The sequence below is a fragment of the Crinia signifera genome, chromosome 8 (assembly GCF_055691185.1).
Source record: "Crinia signifera chromosome 8, ASM5569118v1, whole genome shotgun sequence".
In the NCBI taxonomy this organism is placed as follows: Eukaryota; Metazoa; Chordata; class Amphibia; order Anura; family Myobatrachidae; genus Crinia; species Crinia signifera.
In genome coordinates this window covers 164,683,573-164,703,103 of record NC_139224.1, presented here as the reverse complement: position 1 = coordinate 164,703,103, position 19,531 = coordinate 164,683,573, and the positions used below count along the sequence as shown (strand labels likewise).

The 19,531-nt window shown below is 47.4% G+C and overlaps 1 long non-coding RNA gene across 2 annotated transcripts; it reads right to left on the bottom strand.

The window, feature by feature from the left end:
• Positions 1-9,953: 9,953 nt before the first annotated feature.
• LOC146027182 (uncharacterized) lies at positions 9,954-19,301 on the bottom strand. 2 transcript variants are annotated; one of them, XR_014454712.1, is made up of 3 exons: positions 19,109-19,301; positions 13,013-13,281; positions 9,954-10,224 (listed from the first exon to the last, which is right to left on the bottom strand). It is a non-coding gene; the product is annotated as an uncharacterized LOC146027182 (long non-coding RNA). The 2 variants fall into 2 exon arrangements; XR_014454713.1 differs by having other exon boundaries at positions 19,165-19,301.
• Positions 19,302-19,531: the final 230 nt, after the last annotated feature.

Here is a 19,531-nt window from a genome sequence, read left to right as displayed (position 1 = left end):
CCTACGGGTGCTCTTCACACCGTCGCAAGGGGCTCCTTAACCTGTGCATGCCTTTATTGCGTGAAATATTTTTTGTATGATATGGAGGATTCCCTAAATTGTTATTTTAGTTGGTGGATGGTTTCCACAGGTGCTGGGGGTGTGAGAGTGGCAGGTGGGATGGTGGTGCAGATGGGGCATGGAGTCGAGAAGTGCTGCATATGTGTAAGGTTCAGGTGCGGGTGGGTGCTGCAGATGTGGGTTGGGATATGTAGATTCTGCTGGTGGGTGAGGGGCGGGTGCGGCGTATCATTGCAAAATGAAGGGGTTTGGAGGTGGCACGGGTGGGGGAGGGGTTGGTGCGGGTATGCAGATGGGGTTGACGGTCCGATGGCACTTCGGTTCGGGGAGGAAAGGATGGGCAGCTGGGGGGATGGGGGAGGGTTAGGTGCTTGTGTTGGGTGAGGAGATTCAGAGGTTCTGTGAGTGGTTAAAGGGCCGGTGCAGGTGTGGTGTGGATGGTGGAGGGGGCATAGGGTTTACTTGGGTGGTGGAAGCTGGGTCAGGAGTTGGAGGGGTTGATATGTGGATGCTGTGAGTTAGGAAGGGAGTCTGGGGGGGCTGTGGATGGGGGAGAGGCCGGTGTGCCATTGGAAGGTGTTTGGGGGGTGGTGTGGGTAGGTGTTGTCACAGCTGGGTGCAGGGGTACTGCAGGTTGAGGAGGTCTGGATATGGGGGTGGAGTGGCAGGTGCGGGTTTGCTGTAGGTGGGGGAGGGTGTCCTCTGGTACTGGTGGAGTTGCAGGAGCGGGGGTGCCGCATGTGGGTGATGTGGGGTGGATGCGGGGTGCTGCATTTGGGTGGGGGATGGTTGAGGGCGGAGGTGCCACCGATGTTGAAATGGCAAGCATGGGGTAGATGTGGATGAGGGACAGGGGGTGCCATATGTGGGTGGGGGATGGTCGAGGGCAGAGGTGCACCCGGTGCTGGAATGGCGGTTGCTGGGTCTGGGCATGCTGTGGATGGGGGAAGAGGATGGTGTGTGGTGGGTGGGGGAGGGGCGGATGTGGGTATGCTCAGAGCCATCTTTCATGTTGGGCAGTTGGTCAAGGGCCCCAGGACTCCAACTGCCCATGTCGTGTAGATGATACAATGCTGTTGTTAAGATGGCCCTGGATGTGAGGCCAACAACATAGCAGCAGATGAGGAGAATGATGATTGCGGATATAGGGCAGCAGCAGGGTTACATGGCATCTGTATGTTCAGCAGCAGCGCCTCTTACCTCTCCCATCCCAGTGCCGCTATGCTCAGCAGCAGGCCGGACACCACGCAGACTGCTCCAGGGCGCGGAGAAGTAAGTGGCAGCGGATCTCCTTTCTCTCCCCTTCCCAACCAGCCCACCGCAAGCAGCCATGTTTGGACACCGGGCGGCGTGACTGGGAGCCGGGCGACAGTGGACACTCGCGTCCCTTAGCCCCTCCACATTCTCTCTGAGGCGGCGGCCATTGTACGCGGTACCGGCAGCCCCCCAGGAGCAGTGGGTCTGACCGCACCCCCCCCTCCATCCAGAGCAGTGCAGCGAGTCATCTGTCCGCAGAAGCCCCCCTGCCCCCAGAGCAGCACAGCAGGTCTGCCCGTTGCGAAACACCCCCCCACCCGGAGCAGCGGGAATGCAAGCATCCCCCCCGGAGCAGCGCAGCGGGTCTGTCCAAACCCCCGGAGCAGCGCAGCAGGTCTGTCCGCCTCCCATCTGCCCCGCTGGTCTCTGTGCGGTGGGCGGATCTGTGAATGGGGGGCGGATGTGTGTATAACGCCGGGCCTGTGTCTGTCAATCACACTGTGTGTATAGGAAGGGGGGGGGGGGGGGGGGCTGCAACTCCTCCCAGCGTTATACACACAGGTGATTGACAGATCTGGCTACATATATGAGATATATACCACAGTCTTCAATATCTCCACAATACTGACTGAGCAAGCTCACGAGTATTGGGTTCTTAGGCCCTTATTGTGGTTGACTCGCTCAAATGCGAATTCGCATCCTTGCGAGTCACCCATACCCCCCTTGCGGATGATTAGCGGCGCCACCCATTCCCAAGCTGGATTCGTTTGCAAGGCTTGCGAATGGATGTTTTACATGAACATCCATTCGCTTGCCAGTGGGATCCTACCCCATCTTTTGATGGTTGCCGACCATCGAACGATAGCGAAGGCACACGCATTTGCATGTACAATTGCAGGGAGTTTCTGCGGGCAGTTGACATCCGGTAATGTCAGCTGTCCGCCTCCCGCACGTGAGAAACGGACGCATTGCATGTGTACCCCCTGCGTTTTCATTGGACCACTCATGAAATGCCGGGCATTTACATATACTAATGGCCCAAAACCGGCACCCCACGCCCCTTTCCACCCCCTGCTCGCAAGGCTGGGGGGGTGCGTCTGGTGAACAGACTATTTGCCAACTTCGCACGCACCCAGTGTATACACATGCACAGAAATTCTGCTGCTCCTGTGCATACGCAAAACATCAGTGCTCGTGCGAATGAGAGGCCGCATGGGAATGAACCAGAATAAGGGCCTTATACTGTTACTATGGACAGCGGTGCGGTGCTTATACTGTTACTGTGGACAGCAGTGTGGTGCTTAGGATGGGATGTATTAATATACATCGCCGCCCTTCGCCGGCTGTCCGCCACGATGCTAGCGCATATGTACTAACATATGTGGCTGGCATCGCGATGCGGTGATAGAGCCCTTCCCCGCGATACCTGTACACTGGTGTGCGGGGGGTCTCCGTCATCTCCCTGCCGCCTGGCTCTCCCCTCACGCCGGGGACAGCTAAGCAGGCTTTACCCGGCGCCTCCTCCTCCCCCCTGCAGCCGGAAGGACGTCCGGCTGCGTTATTAGGGGGAGGAAGGGCTTACCTTCCGGGTCCAGGAGGACCTGGACCAGGTAAGCCAGAGGAAGGGGGAGAGGGAGGTTGGCGGGTTTGCGGCGGAGGCGTCAGGTGGCGAAAATAAGCCCATGGGCTTCTATAGGGTATCGCCACCCTGCGGTAACGAGCCGGCGGGGTTTTAATACATAGGAAAATGCGGTAAAACTGGGGTTTTACCGCATTTTCCCCTTAGTACATCCCGCCCTTATTCTGTTACTATGGACAGCGGTGTGGTGCTTATACTGTTACTAAGGGCAGCGGTGTGGTGCTTATACTGTTACTATGGACAGCGGTGCTGTGCTTATACTGTTACTATGGACAGCGGTGTGGTGCTTATACTGTTATTAAGGGCAGCGGTGTGGTGCTTATACTGTTACTGTGGACAGCGGTGTGGTGCTTATACTGTTACTGTGGACAGCGGTGTGGTGCTTATACTGTTACTGTGGACAGCGGTGTGGTGCTTATACTGTTACTGTGGACAGCGGTGTGGTGCTTATACTGTTACTATGGACAGCGGTGTGGTGCTTATACTGTTACTATGGACAGCGGTGTGGTGCTTATACTGTTACTATGGACAGCGGTGTGGTGCTTATACTGTTACTGTGGACAGCGGTGTGGTGCTTATACTGTTACTGTGGACAGCGGTGTGGTGCTTATACTGTTACTATGGACAGCGGTGTGGTGCTTATACTGTTACTATGGACAGCGGTGTGGTGCTTATACTGTTACTGTGGACAACGGTGTGGAGCTTATACTGTTACTATGGACAGCGGTGTGGTGCTTATACTGTTACTATGGACAGCGGTGTGGTGCTTATACTGTTACTGTGGACAGCGGTGTGGTGCTTATACTGTTACTGTGGACAGCAGTGCAGTGCTTATACTGTTACTATGGACAGCAGTGTGGTGCTTATACTGTTACTATGGACAGCGGTGTGGTGCTTATACTGTTACTGTGGACAGCGGTGTGGTGCTTATACTGTTACTATGGACAGCGGTGTGGTGCTTATACTGTTACTATGGACAGCGGTGTGGTGCTTATACTGTTACTATGGACAGCGGTGTGGTGCTTATACTGTTACTGTGGACATTGGTGCGGTGCTTATACTGTTACTATGGACAGCGGTGCGGTGCTTATACTGTTACTATGGACAGCGGTGTGGTGCTTATACTGTTACTAAGGGCAGTGGTGTGGTGCTTGTACTGTTACTATGGACAGTGGTGTGGTGCTTATACTGTTACTATGGACAGCGGTGTGGTGCTGACACTGTTACTATGGACAGCGGTGTGGTGCTGACACTGTTACTATGGACAGCGGTGTGGTGCTTATATTGTTACTATGGACAGCGGTGTGGTGCTTATACTGTTACTGTGGACAGCGGTGTGGTGCTTACACTGTTACTGTGGACAGCGGTGTGGTGCTTACACTGTTACTGTGGACAGCGGTGTGGTGCTTACACTGTTACTGTGGACAGTGGTGTGGTGCTTACACTGTTACTATGGACAGCGGTGTGGTGCTTATACTGTTACTATGGACAGTGGTGTGGTGCTTAAACTGTTACTATGGACAGCGTTGTGGTGCTTATATTGTTACTATGGACAGTAGTGTGGTGCTTATACTGTTACTATGGACAGTAGTGTGGTGCTTATACTGTTACTGTGGACAGCGGTGTGGTGCTTATACTGTTATTGTGGACAGCGGTGTGGTGCTTATACTGTTACTGTGGAGAGCGATGTGGTGCTTATACTGTTACTATGGACAGTGGTGGGTGCTTATACTGTTACTATGGACAGTGGTGGGTGCATATACTGTTGCTATCACAGAGCAGGCTGCCACCCTTTGATTCCCAGGGTATAAGATTTGAGGGTACACACTGAGATCCCTCACATAATGATTACTGTATTCTCATACAACTTCCTAGCGATGTCTTTTGTGACTCCATAGGAGTGCTACATCTGCTAATCTATAGAATGCAGGCGTACCCCTATCTGCTCGGGGCGGGAGGATGATGTCACATGATGTCAGCGACCGCCTCCAATTCGTCGGACAGCGTTCATCTGAAAAGTAACTCCTGGCTTACTTCTAAGAACAAACAGAGAAAACAAATTATTCGATGGTGAGCGATCATCGAAAGGATTTTGGGTAACAGGGGGCCTGTGTGCAAGCAGGACAGTATTACCCCTAGGGTGACCAACTCATCCCTTTAATCCGGGACACTTATTAATTACACAGGTTCTGTGGCAGTTTAAAACCAGGTGAAAGCCAGCCACAGAACCTGTGTAATTAATGTGTGTCCCGGATTAAAGGGATGAGTTGGTCACCCTAATTACCCCCTATGTTTATGCATATGGTCATTTCCATATTTATTTTGCACATTACCAGGTTAGGTTTAGCCCCTATCAATAACAGTGGTTATATAAATACAGTATTATTTATCTATCAGCTTTGTGATTTTGTTCAATTCCTTAAGAAAGAAAATAGGACTCAATACATTTTTTATAATAAAGTAGAAATATAAAAATATAGACAGACTTAAGATTGCGAAAGAGGCAGGGCCGGCCTTAGGCATAGGCACACTAGGCAATTGCCTAGGGCATTTGGAATTCCTAGGGGCATCAGCAGCTTCTGCTGATTAAAATGATATGCAGCATGCCTATATTCTGTGTGAGTGAGGCTGTACCTGCATATGAAATAGTGTATTCATGGAAATCACTGTAACATAGCATTCCGTATGCAGGTACAGCCACAGTCGCACACAAAATATAGGCATGCCACATATCATTTTAATCATCGGAAGCTCATTGTGTGTCCTGGTCATAACAATGCAAATAAGACGAATTTTCAGCAAAAAAGGCACCCAACGTTAGCAGAAGGGCCAGGAGCTGCATGGCCTATTGAGACAAGATGTATGAGGAAACATCTGAATCCAAGCAGAGGCAGAGGTCACAGTATTAGCGGCTGTGCGAGTGCGGTCTGCGGGTGGGATGGTTGTGCAACAGTGTTCGGCATATGTGTAAGGGGCATTATGTGTGTCATGTATAAATGCATTAATAATGTGCGACATATGTGTAACAAGCATTATGTGTGTCATGTGTATAAGGGCATTAATAATGTGCGACATGTGTAATGGGCATTTTGTGTGTCATGTGTATAAGGGCATTAATAATGTGAAACATATGTGTAAGGGGCATTATGTGTGTCATGTGTATGAAGGGCATTAATAAAGGTTGGCATAATGTGTAAGGGGCATTACGGTTATAAGGACATAAATAATGTGTCATGTGTAAGGGGCATTACTGTGTGGTATTATCAGGGGTGCCGAGAGAAAGGGGTAGGGGGTACAAATTACCCAGGCCAAAGCCTGATGGGAGGGCCCAGTGGGGGCCCTGGGCCCCCTCCCCTTAAGTGACAGCAGCAGCTGCAGCTCTTCTCCTCTGCCCAGCACACACTGCTTTGTGCTGGGTTGCAGTGTGGCCATGGAGGTGCTTAAAATACAATATTTTCTCAGGATTTTTTTCTAAGGGTATAATTTGATGAGTAATGTATATAAGGTAAAGTGGTACTACAATGTGATGTAACATGAATAAGGGACACTCTCACATGATATAATGTGAATAAAGTTGCACTACTGTGTGGCATAATTTGAATTTGGGGTAAAATTGTGTGGCCATGCCCCTTCCCAGCAAGAACGCACCCCTATTTGGGCTGCGCACCAAATGTGTGCACTGTTTCTATTTAAAATATTGCAGGTAGGAGCACCAAAATGATGACTGCTATGATGAGGGTTGATGGTGCTGGGAAAGGGGAGCAGTGTCAGAGGCGGAACTAGTGGCGGTGCTAGGGGGCACCAGCCAAAATCTTGCCTAGGGCATCATTTAGGCTAGGGCCGGCTCTGGAAAGAGGTACAGATGAAGCTGTTCTCATTGGCTCGCTGGTGCGCCAGATGCCCGTATCTGGCGGCTGGCGTGCCAGCGCACATGGACGCTCGAGCACCTGTGATGCACACTTGCCACATTCGCCGGCGCGGTGTGGTAACTGGCCTGCTGGGAGCCTGGCTCCATCTGTAGCTCACAAAATATTATAAGTTAAATAAAGTTATTTACCTAATGGGAAATTGTATATAGGGCTGTTGTTTATGAATAATTCCCAAAAATTGATATGTCCGGCGCTGCACAGCTCAAAGTCCACTGCCAGCCAATCACACATTGCCGACACCACACAACTCACAGCCCGCTGCCAGCCAGTCACAGACTGCCGGCACCACACGGCCTGCTGCCAGCCAATCATAGACTGCCAGCACCACACAGCTCACAGCCTGCTGCCAGCCAGTTAGACACTGCCGGCACCACACAGCTCACAGCCTGCTGCCAGCCAGTTAGACACTGCCGGCACCACACAGCTCACAGCCCGCTGCCAGACAGTCACACACTGCCAGCACCACACAGCCCGCTGCCAGCCAATCACACCCTGCCAGCTCCACACAGCTCACAGCCTGCTGCCAGCCAGTCACACACTGCCGGCACCACACAGCCCGCTGCCATCCAATCACACACTGCTGGCACCTCTGACGAAAGAGCTGAGGCTCATGGATGTCACAGAAATTCCAGTGACCGCTGCGTTGGATGTTGACAGCATCTTGGTGGACAGTGCTGGCAGTGGCTGTGTAGTGGGGTAATCGGGGACACAGCTGTATACTGTGCTCCGATTTCTGTATCACCGGCGTGCGCAATTCAGGTAGAGAGCCCTTCCTTGGAACTGGCTCTGGTCCCCATACACTAGCCCAACAAGTTGGACTCGATTTCACTTGCGCTCCCCCGGCAGGACTCACAACTTGGCACTTTTCTACTTGTGATAAATAGCATACAATTTATCGTATGTAAAGGGACTGGTGCGGGAGTTCAAGTGAAATCGGATGCAGTACATCGCAAGTGCTTAAAAGCACCTGCGATGTAGCACTTATGGGTCCGATTCCGAGTCAACTTATATTCTGCCTTTCCAACCTCTGACTCCGATCTAATGCGTATGGTACGGCGCATTGGAACAGATGCCATGATGTACATGTGATAGGGAATATAGATTGTGAGCTCCACTGGAAAAGGGACTGATGCGGATGACTGAGATATTCTCTGTATATCACTACATAATATATTTTTTCTGCATAAACTGTTAATAAATAATAGATATTACAGTATAATCCATCCCGTTTATACTGGCGTGTCCTTACTACGTACATTCATTTATCTCAAATTATATTATTACACCATAACGTGCCCCTGGTTTACCCCTGAAAGCCAAGACAGATGCCTGGAATGTAAATAAAACGGCAGCGAAAGTCTAATTAAAATTAATTAAAAAAGTCATCTTCTCTTCTGGCACTGATTACAATGCGTACCTTTATTTCAGACGGGAAGCCTTGTCTAACAGTTTGCATTTTTATTTCTGGCCATAGGGATTTAGTGATCTATTATTGTGACTGAGAAATCACCGCTTATGTTATATATATATTAGAACACAAAGCTGCAGACCTGTTGGTGATTCTTCACACAAGACAGAGAACACAGGACGCAGGAACCCACAGACGCGAGCAATGAATTGGTCTGCATCAGACTGACATTCGTTCCAATCATCCTTCCTACCTACGGGGTTAAATAATAAATCAATGGCCTCTTGTTTTATTGCCCGCCCCATGCCAACAATTAGCAGAAGATAAAAGAAGTCTTCTTTCATGGAGGTGGGTCAGAGAAGCAACTGAAGTTGGGTAACGAAGTTGCTGCAGCTGTAGGTTTTAATTGCACAGTTTAAAAAAAAAAAAAAAAACAGAGCCTGGAATAATGGTAGCTGGGGAAGCCATATCATCACATCAAAGGAAACAGAAGCAAAAGTGACAGCAGGGAATCTGCCAGACCGCAGCCTCTTTGTAGGCTGTGATAAGGTGTGAAGTTTACTGTAATGTACACAGACTACTGGCAGGAACGCATCTTCCGTGGGAACCCCGCCATCCTAATCCTAACGTATGGCGTTTTTATATCAGAGTTAAAGTGTTCTTATTGTTAGACTTTATACTTCAACCAATCAGAATCTACTTCATATTTACTTGTTTTATTTAGCACCTTCTAGAAGATAATAGATAGAATCTGATCCAGTTGCAGTTTTTACCCATGGGCTGCGGGACTACGCACCCCCCCCCCCCCTCCCAGGTAAAATCTGACACCTACTCAATGTTATTGAAGCCTGTGGCTTCACTGTGTCTGGCAGTGACTTCCTATTGGTGTATGTCTTACCTGTCAGTCACCAGCCTGACCGGCAGACCCATTGGGAGGTGTTCCCCCCATCCGGGACTGCCAGTCCACGCTGCAATAGGCAGAGAGCTGGCTTCCTGTAGGAAGCCACTCCCTGCCTTACCATGCAGCCCTAGCCAGCTTCTATGGGCTGCAGTTGACGCAGGCCACGGAAGCCATTTTTTTGCACAAGGGCATTACCGCCGCGGTCAAGCATAGAGGTAATGATACGTGATGATAGGGAAACAATCAGCCGCGGCTCTAACTATTCACTTTTGATTGGATGAATACATATTGGACCCATCATATACAACTCATTAGCCATGTGGCTGTTTCCCAATTCATTTGTCATTTACTGCAGGAAAGAACTTCTTTCATTTTTAAAAAGAGTAAAAATTATATTTTGTATTAATAGGGTAATGTGACACTAGTATTATGTTTGATTTAATGCCTGGCAAATGATTTAGCCTTAAAGGACCTATTAAGGGGTATTGAATGAGGTACCAGGCCGACACTGGCGCACTTTACAGTGGCGGAGGTCATGTCTAGGTGGCAGCAAGCACTTTTAGTTAACCGTCATTCAGCAGTATAACATGGACTTCCCTCTAGAAGCCATGTTATACTGGCAGACTGTGACTTTTAATTTCAGACACAGTTCGTGTCCTACTTATCTGCATTTCCCCCCTATATTTCTAAATCAACCGGCAGATTCGGAGCATTTTATTGCCTGTTAACGTTGAACGTTTAACCACCCACAAGAAAAAAAAAATTGAAGTCCAGACTTCTCTTCAGGGAAAAACAAAGTGGCTTTTATTCTTGCTGGTGCAGTGGAGGAGAACCGGGGAGATTGGTAACATACTGGTCTGCAAGGCTGGACATTACAGGAAGTAATATCAGGAATGCCGATATACTGTATATCCCACTGCTCAACAATGGCCGCCTTTGTTCTCCTGAAACGCTGAACATGGTACAGGCTGGCGAGGAAGAGGGTGTAAGATGCCCGCGTGTCACGTTTCAGCTGGCTGTGTCACCAGATCTAAACATGATAATCAGGGCAACAAGGGGTAAATATTTAGACAGTGCACAATTGCCTTAAATATATATATACTGTAGCTGCCATTATAATGATGGAAGCAATGGGTCTGATTCACATCTGTATCTTTATTCGGTACTTGTTTCCTAGCGCGGTGCCCCCGATGTCCATCTTACACCATCGCATCGCATGCCATATAGCCGCATACGATGCAATGCAATGCGTTTTTTAATTGTACAAGCACCCTGATGGGTGCTTACAATGATAAATGCACCCCCACTATCAACGCAAAGGCGAAGCGCAAACCAACCTTTTCATACCCCCACTATCCACGTCGGCGTGGATTTTATATTAGATAGTGTGGTGAGCGCAGCGAGCCCCGCGAGGGAACGCGTATTATTTCACATGTATTCCGCGTCCGCTCGCCACGCTTTGGGCTCGGTGGCTCGCTGCGCTCACCACACTATCTAAAATCAACTCCACGCCGACGTGAATAGTGGGAGTATGAAATGGTCGGACGTTGCGTACCGCCGCCCCTCCCACGCTTCGGGTTGCCGTTGATCCTGGGGGTGGCGTTGACTATGGGGGGCCATTTAACATTGTAAGGACCCATCAGGGTGCTTGTACAATAAAAAATCGTATACGATCGCATCGTATGCCATTGTATGGCATACGATGCGATGCAATATTTTATTGTACAATATCACGTCGCATCGTATACCTTATTTAGTATAATGGTATACGATGCGATGGGCGCCGTGCTAGGTAACAAGTACCCTTTATTCTAATGCAGCTACAAATCCCTTACCATTCCCTGCTATACATCCTTATGGGGGGGATGTTCTTACATCCGCAGCCCAGCTCTGCCGTACATCGCCGCCCTTCGCATACATAATTATCGTATATGCTGTAACATATGCGATAATTATGGCAAAGGACAGCTCTTGCGTTAGGAGCTGTCCTTTGCGGTGAGTCAGCGGGTTCTATCAGGACCCTGCAGATCCCCCCTCCCTCCCTTACCCGGCACTGTGCTCAGTGTGCTGCTGTTGCGGCGGGGGGGCTGGCTCTCCTCCTCCCTGCACCCGGAAGCGGATCATAGTGCAGGGAGGAGGGGGGTCACAGGTCTTGGCAGCACAGCACTGTGCTGCCTGGACAGAGGGGGGGGGGGGGGGGGGGGCGATGCAGGGCGGTGGGGGTTCGGAGCAGGGCGGAGGGGGATCGTGTTAGAAGCCCATAGGCTTCTATGGGCATTGCCAGATTTTTCTGGCGATGCCCCCCGCATGGGTTAAGCCGGCGGGGCTCAGAGCACCCCAAAATGCGGTAAAAACCCTGACATCTGGGTTTTTACCACATTTTTCGTTTAGAGAATCTCCCCCTCTATGAGGTACCCAATATGCCTTTGGTGTGCACCCACGAACACCCCATACATTTCTGATACTGTGCCTTAAATTTGATACTCAGGTGCATGCGGATACCATGAAACATTGGTGTGCGACCCTGAATCAGGCCCATTGTGTTATATGATTGACAACTTATATCAAGCATCCAGAGCTTTGGGGTATGGGTGAATGGGTCGACACATATTAGGTCGAAATGCATTGAGCCGACAACAGAAGGTTGACATGACGTGGGGCATGGATAAGGTCGACAGGATTGAAAGGTCAACACAAGAATTAGGTCAACAATGGCTAGGTCGGCAGTCAAAAGTTTGACATGAGTTTTGTGTCCTGAATGGTCGACGTGAACACCGTAAAAGTGGCCTAGCAGGATGCCCCCTCCCCCAGTTAAATCACTTTGGGGGTGTCCCCAGCTTCCCTGGAAATGCTGTGCTGCCCCCAGAGACTTGCCTGCAATGCGGACTCAATGAGTGGATGTCACACTGCTGCACCTGGCTCCTATCAATGTGGAGGAGCCTGCAATTTGGTGTCACCGCACCTGTCTTGTGATGTCTATACTTCCCTGTTACCTTTACTGCCATTCCAGAAAACATGTTGCACCCCCTACTATACACACACGGGTTCCCACAGGTTGTCAGTATCTAAGATCCTAGTGGCAGTACACCATAGACATGACATCACAATTTCGTAGAGCAGGGCTGGTACTGGACGGCATAGAACCTGGTTTCGGCCCTGTGCAATGTTTTTGTAAATTGTATTTGTGTGTAATTCTGGGGAGCGAAGGGCCCACTGGGGGAATGCTATGGTAGGAGTCCATGCTTAGCGGTGTCACCATTAGAGAATGCATGCAAGCAACCCAGATCCTCTAGTACCCCAACATTTCACGTTTTCCAGGGCACCCGTGTATTTTTAAAATGTGACAGTTGGTGATACACAGTGCTCTGGCTTTGTGAACTGTTTGGGGTATTTGAGGACCAGGGCTGGGAACCACTGGTCTAGACCCCATTATATATATATATATATATATATATCTTTATTAGATCTTACTTGCTAGTGCATGTGGCTGTATGAATAGGTGCATTGCTATGTATAGTCCTTCCCATTGTAAGTACTGGGGCCCTCTGTACATGCTGGTGAAGGGCTCATCGTGGTTAATCCACCTTAGAGGCATCGCAACACCTCCCCGCCAAGCCTCTCGACCTCCCTTCTCTTCATCTCAGTTTGTCGCCACCTCGGCCCGCAGACCACTGCATTTCCCCTTAGAACCGTTTGCTCAATACTACACTGGCTTACATGCTTGGCACTATTGTACTCTCACACTGGTGGCAAAACTGCTTTTATCATTATACCCGAGAAGGGCTCCAATTTTCATGAATGTATATTTCTTAGCAAACCTTTCTTTTACATTGCGGAATCGGAATCCACCATCTGTGTAACTGTGCCTGATTCGCTGCATCCCTATTACGTAGATGAATGGTTCTGTCCGGCTGGGATAATTACAGACACAATACAGCTACAGCGACTTGTTCATATCACCCTTGAAGCATTTTGTAGACTAGGAAGCTGCCCAGAAGCAGGTGACAGCGGAGGTATCGGATAAGTGTAGCTCCAATGTCTACAAAGGAGTTTCCTCGCAGGTGGATGGAGTTTCCAGATCCCAGTTCTAGAATGAGACAAAGACACAGCTCTCATTGTAACCTGGCCGCTAATTGTCTGAAAGAACAGTTGAGATTACAGTGAAATGGCTGGAATAAAACATGGCAAAAAAATGAACAAATACATTTGTAACTAATAACTATTAATATTCACCTGTTACTACTTAATCAGACTGAAATGCTTTTAAAACAGTAGGAATTAGCAAATGTAAGTAGTCTTTCCAGGGTTCCCAAGGGGCTAATTCAACAAGCCCAGTGCACATGCGCAAAGCTCCTTAAGGGGGGGGGGGGGGGGGGGGGTGGGAGGGGCGGCTGCGTGCAAGAGACACCAATTGCAGTTTTGCATTTACTGCAACTGAAGCTAAATCAGCCAATAGAAAGGGACATAACGGGTGATTCTGGATGTTTCGGTAAGCTGCAAGGGTCGCAGCTTACCAAGCACCAGAGACACCGCCCGTCACCGTATCAGCGCCGCCCCCCTCTTTAACATGCGAGGGGATGTGTAACGAAAACATATTCCCTCACATGTCTCCACAGCAGGAGAAATCATCCGATTGGTCGCCGGCCTTCGAATGATTTCTCCTACCTTTGCATAGTAATAATTACCAATATATATTTAACCTGCAATGTCAGAGGCAAAATGCTGCCTGTTTGATGTATTATTATATTATTAATAATAATAATAATAATAACTACTTATAATTATATAGTGCAGCATATTCTGTTGTAAACAACAGGGTTAGAACAAAACTGGCAATGAAAGAAAGACAGAGGTAGGAGGGCCCTGCTCGCAAGAGTACAATATACAGGGAAATAGGCATGGATATAAAAGGATAGGTGTGACCTACTGCATAATGGTCTGGCATAACATGTTACTGGCTGTGATTGAAAAAATGACAGTTAGGGGCTGGTAGGTTTATCATTTATCTCGGTCCACCTTCCATCCCTCAGACTTAGAGCATTGATCCAATAGTCAACTAGATGCGAAAGTGACGAAAGAAAAAATGGTGTTCTGGTATGATAAGCTCGTCAGAGGGATTTGCATGGAATGTATGAAGGCTTGGAGACTAGAGCAGGGGTTAAAGTGAGGGGGAACTCGGGGGAACTGAGTTCCACCACCTATAATGGAAGGGGGAACTGAGTTCCACCTGAACCACAGCCCTGGACAGTAGTTCCAACAGAATAGCCGGTTCCAGCGGCTTCCTTTTCTGGCACGGCGTATGTGATGTCATGCTGTCACCACTGCTCAGGTGAATATCAGAGGAGAGGTAGCTGCTGGACAGAAGGGGACAGATAGGTGTCTTATGTCAGATATATGAAATGGGCACTTACTGCGGACATTTTTTGCTAGGGGTACTGCTGCTGTGGGCATTATGTGTATAATCAATACTACTGTAGGCATTATGTGCAAGGGATACTACTGTGTGCATAGATGTAAAAGAGACACTTATGTGTCATAACATGAATAAGGAGCACTACTTTGTGCTGTAAGATGAATCAGGGTCACTACATGTGGTGTAATGTGAATATGATTGTGCTACTGTGTTGCATAATTTAAATTGGGAATAATTTGGAGATCACTGTCCCTTTATAAAGTATCAGAGGTATGGCATAACGTTTATAGGTTGCATGGGGTGCCAAAAACCCTGGCAGTACCCGGGGCTCCACCTAATTGGGGGGGGGGGGGGGTCCGTGGCAGGGTACATTAGTTCCACCACCTCTCTGGGACCACTTTAAGCCCTGGACTAGAGGATAGTCTTATTGTGCGTGGGAGGGCGTTCCACAGAGTGGGTGCAGCACAAAGACAGTCACAGAGCGGATAGAGATCAGGTTTGGAGATGTATTGAGTTAAATGCATCATTTATAAACTATCATCGCATACCAGTTATAGGTACAAGGCCAATGTTTTCTTTACCCTTTCTAAGTTTTTAGGGGCATATTCAATTTGTTGTCTCAGACTTATTTAATTAGTTCCTGTACAACACTTTGCTCACTTTTAGGACACAATTACCCTTAGCACTCCCCTTTAGTCATCATCGTAAGTTTTCCCAAAGGATGTTTGTGTGGATATTGCGCCTTTATACACCTTGTGTTCAACATCACCTACACAGGTGTTGAAAGCAGAGATTTGGTCGTACTTCATTCGATGTAACTTTTCCGGATGTATTCCATCTGCTGAGGTCAGCGTATTAATTACTTGGGGGAATAAGGGGACAATTAAATTACCTACTGCAAGTGTTTATGTCTTTATGCATCATTTACCCCCTGGAAGCATCTGCTTTGGTTTTTATTACCTAGAAAGAGCACAAGTTGCCCAAGTCAAAATAATGGTTAACGCCAACCATTAGCATATTTTTTTCCAGGAGATTATTAAAATCAAAAATTATTGTGCTCTGGACGTGTGATGTATTTCCAAAAATAAATAGTTGTGTAAGAACACTTGCTTTGCCTACAATTCAAAATAATCTCCACCAAAGCTGCCATCTTGCCTCAGGCAACCCAGTGGACAACACCAAGTTAAAGTGGAAAAAAAGATAACACAATCATTATCTTGTTTAAAACAAAAACAAATATCGGTACTTGTTTCCTAGCACGGCCACCACGATTTCTATCGTGGTGGTCGTGTCGGAAAAAAATCGCGTTGGTCGCGTCGGGTGCATACCAAAACGCACACGACGCGACCGGCGCGATGTACCCGATTTCTCCATAGGCTTCAATGTTAAAATAATTTAACATTGAAGCCTATGGAGAAATCGGGTCCATCGCGTCCATGGTGTGCCGACGCGATGGACCCGATTTCTCCATAGGCTTCAATGTTAAATTATTTTAACATTGAAACTGAGTACATTTAACATAGAGCCCGAAGCGTGGCGAGCGCAGCGAGCCCCGCGAGGGGATGCGGATACCTGTCAAGCCCGCGAGGGACGCCCCTCGTGGGCTTGACAGGTATCCGCGTCCCCTCGCGGGGCTCGCTGCGCTCGCCACACTTTATATTCTCAACTCCACGCCGACATGGATAGTAGGGGAATGAAAAGGTCGGAGGACGCGCACCGCCGCCCCTCGCCGGCTCGCTGCGCTCGCCACGCTTCGGGTTTGCGTCAATCGTGGGGGTGGCGGTCACAATGGGGGGCCATTATTTTTTACACACATATGCCGGGGCCATACCCAATGAGAAATGGCGCATATTGGGCCATTTCCCATTTTTTCCTATGTTAAATGCACTCATTTTCAATGCTAAAATATTTTAATTAATAATTAATAATTAATAATATTTTTATTAGTAGTAGAATAAAGGATAACTAATATTATTAATACTAATAATAAATAATTATTTATTAATACTATTAATAAAAGGAATAATAAAAATAATATTGAAAACCGTTTTTTTTTATCAAAAATAAATAAATAACGCATACAAGACAACAAAATATTAGAATTTGGCAAGAGTACAAAAATATGTATGGCCATATGTATCATATAATTATGGTAATAAGCAATGTAAGCAGATGACATCACAAACCAATCAGAGATATTTTCCCACCACTCCCCCGATTTCTAACAAAAAGGAAACAGGTGTTGATTCTATATGCAAATATGTTGCACTACGCCATTCCAACATATGGCAAGACATATTGTTTTTCTTTTTATGAATGCTTGTTTTATAGATATGAAGCAGCATAATAAAGTCGTACAGTTGGCGTACACCAGAAACTTCTTTTCTTCTTCCCTCGTACACAAAAGACACTTCTGATCTTACCCTTTTAAGACTTTACCCCGTTCACACTGCTCTTCCTTTGTAAAAGATTCTTTTCAAGACGACTTTGATAAAAAAAAAAATCAAAGAAATGTCTAGGTTGCTAAATGACCCTCTAATGACCAGAGCTAATAAGGAAAATGCTTCTAAAATTTCGTTTGGGCTAATATAAAGGGCCTATTGTTTTACTTCTGAAAGCCATGAGGAGAACCTGTATTTTCCGAGATGACTCGTCTGTCTAAATAATACCTGAATCGGAGCATTATGTATTTAAATTCCCTTTAATAATTTGGTTCCCACAACAGGTTATTGCAGGAACTTTTATGTTAAGTAGATAAAAAAAAAAATTCCTCCAATAAACAAACAAATAATCCTTTATGCGCTGTCTGCCTTTAAAATACTGATGGATTTCTCAGGGCTAATGATTTATAAGATAAAATAAACTATAACAAAGTTAGACATTTTGTGGCATAGGGGTTTATTCTAGTTCATTCTTTCTGACAAAATCCTTCTTAGATGGACAAAACCATGTGCACTGCAGGGGGGCAGTTGTAACATGTGCCGAGAGAATTAGATTTGTGTGTGTTTTTTTGTTTCTGTGCAGGGAAAATACTGACTGCATGATTTTACTCTGCAATATAGATCTCACTTTGAAGAAAAACCCCACCCAAATCTAATTCTCTCTGCACAAGTTACATCTGCCCCACCCGCAGTGCACATGGTTTTGTCCATCTAAGAAGGATTTTGTCAGAAAGAATGAACTAGAATAACCCCCATAGTTACCTACCCTCCTGCATTCTGCAGGAGACTCCCTGACATAGCAGTAATCTCCCTCATTTCACCTAGCACACATTACACTGTTACATCATAGTTACCTCCCCTCCTGCATTCTGCAGGAGACTCCCTGAAATAACAGCAATCTCCCTCTCTCTCTATTAGTCTAGCAATCTCCCTCATTTCACCTAGCCCACATTCCACTGTTACATCATAGTTACCTCCCCTCCTGCAGGAGACTCCCTGAAATAGCAACAATCTCCTTATCTCTCCCTCACTAGTCTAGCAATCTCCCTCATCTCACCTAGCCCACATTACACGGTTACATCATAGTTACCTCCCCTCCTGCATTCTGCAGGAGACTCCCTGAAATAACAGCAATCTCCCTCTCTCTCTATTAGTCTAGCAATCTCCCTCATTTCACCTAGCCCACATTCCACTGTTACATCATAGTTACCTCCCCTCCTGCAGGAGACTCCCTGAAATAGCAACAATCTCCTTCTCTCCCTCATTAGTTTAGCAATCTCCCTCATGTCACCTAGCCCACATTACACGGTTACATCATAGTTACCTCCCCTCCTGCAGGAGACACCCTGACATAGCAGCAATCTCCTTCTCTCCCTCATTAGTTTAGCAATCTCCCTCATGTCACCTAGCCCACATTACACTGTTACATTTTTGGGGAAAAAAAAGGAATGAGAGATAGATACATTTACAGTGAATCTTCAGCACCATTTCCCAGCACATTACCAAGTATAGTATCTCTTACTAACTGCTTTGGGGCTCATCTACATTTGGATATAAGTCATTTTCCTAGATTCCTCTCAGATGTAGCAGTACACAGCCACGCTTCTAGGTGCCACGTTCACAACCTCTTATCACAATCCCTCCATATATGGAACTAGACATGCCCTTTGTGCAAAATCCGGTACTTATGTAATATCTGGGCTCCCGTTTTTCTTATGAGACCGTGTCCGCTCGCCATGCTTCGGGCACGGTGGCTCGCTACGCTCGCCACACTATATAAAATCAACTCCATGTGTAGTTGGATAGTAGGGGTATGAAAAAATGGGGTGCATTTAACATGGGAGCCCAGATAATACATAAGTACCCAAAATTCTATTACCAACTATAATCTCCCTGAAACTAGTTTTCAAAAGTAGGCAAGTATGTTTTGTGACTGCTGCAGTGCCAAATGCATAGATAAACACAGGAAGGGTCCAGGTTGCCCTGTTTGTGGATCTAAGTCCTCAATCAGTGTACTGGATCAGAGAGTAGTTACCAGGAAGAAGAGACAGGAGCCTTACCATGAGGTGGGAGAATGTTTGTGTATTTATGTCACGACTCAGGGTTTGAGACATACTTATCTCCATTCCAGGTGCTTGGCCAGGCTTGTTTAGAGACTATCATCCAGGTCAGTCCAGCTGGTGCCGGGTGTGCACGGTCAGCGTCTCCCACGATATCATCACAGCGGGCACTGCTAAACACAGCCTGTGGCCTTGTTGCTCACAAACTCCCAGCACTGGGTCTTCTCTCTGTTACAGGCCTCACGACTTTCCACATGCACACCAAACATAGTTTGTGTCTCCAACATGGGAGCGGCCATATTTGTTTGATTCACCAGCCAATCCAGGAATGGTTATTTTGACATCATCCTGAAACAGCCAATCAGCTACAGGCTCCACCTATGTATACATTGAGACTGGAGCCCGAAGTCAGTCAGTACAATG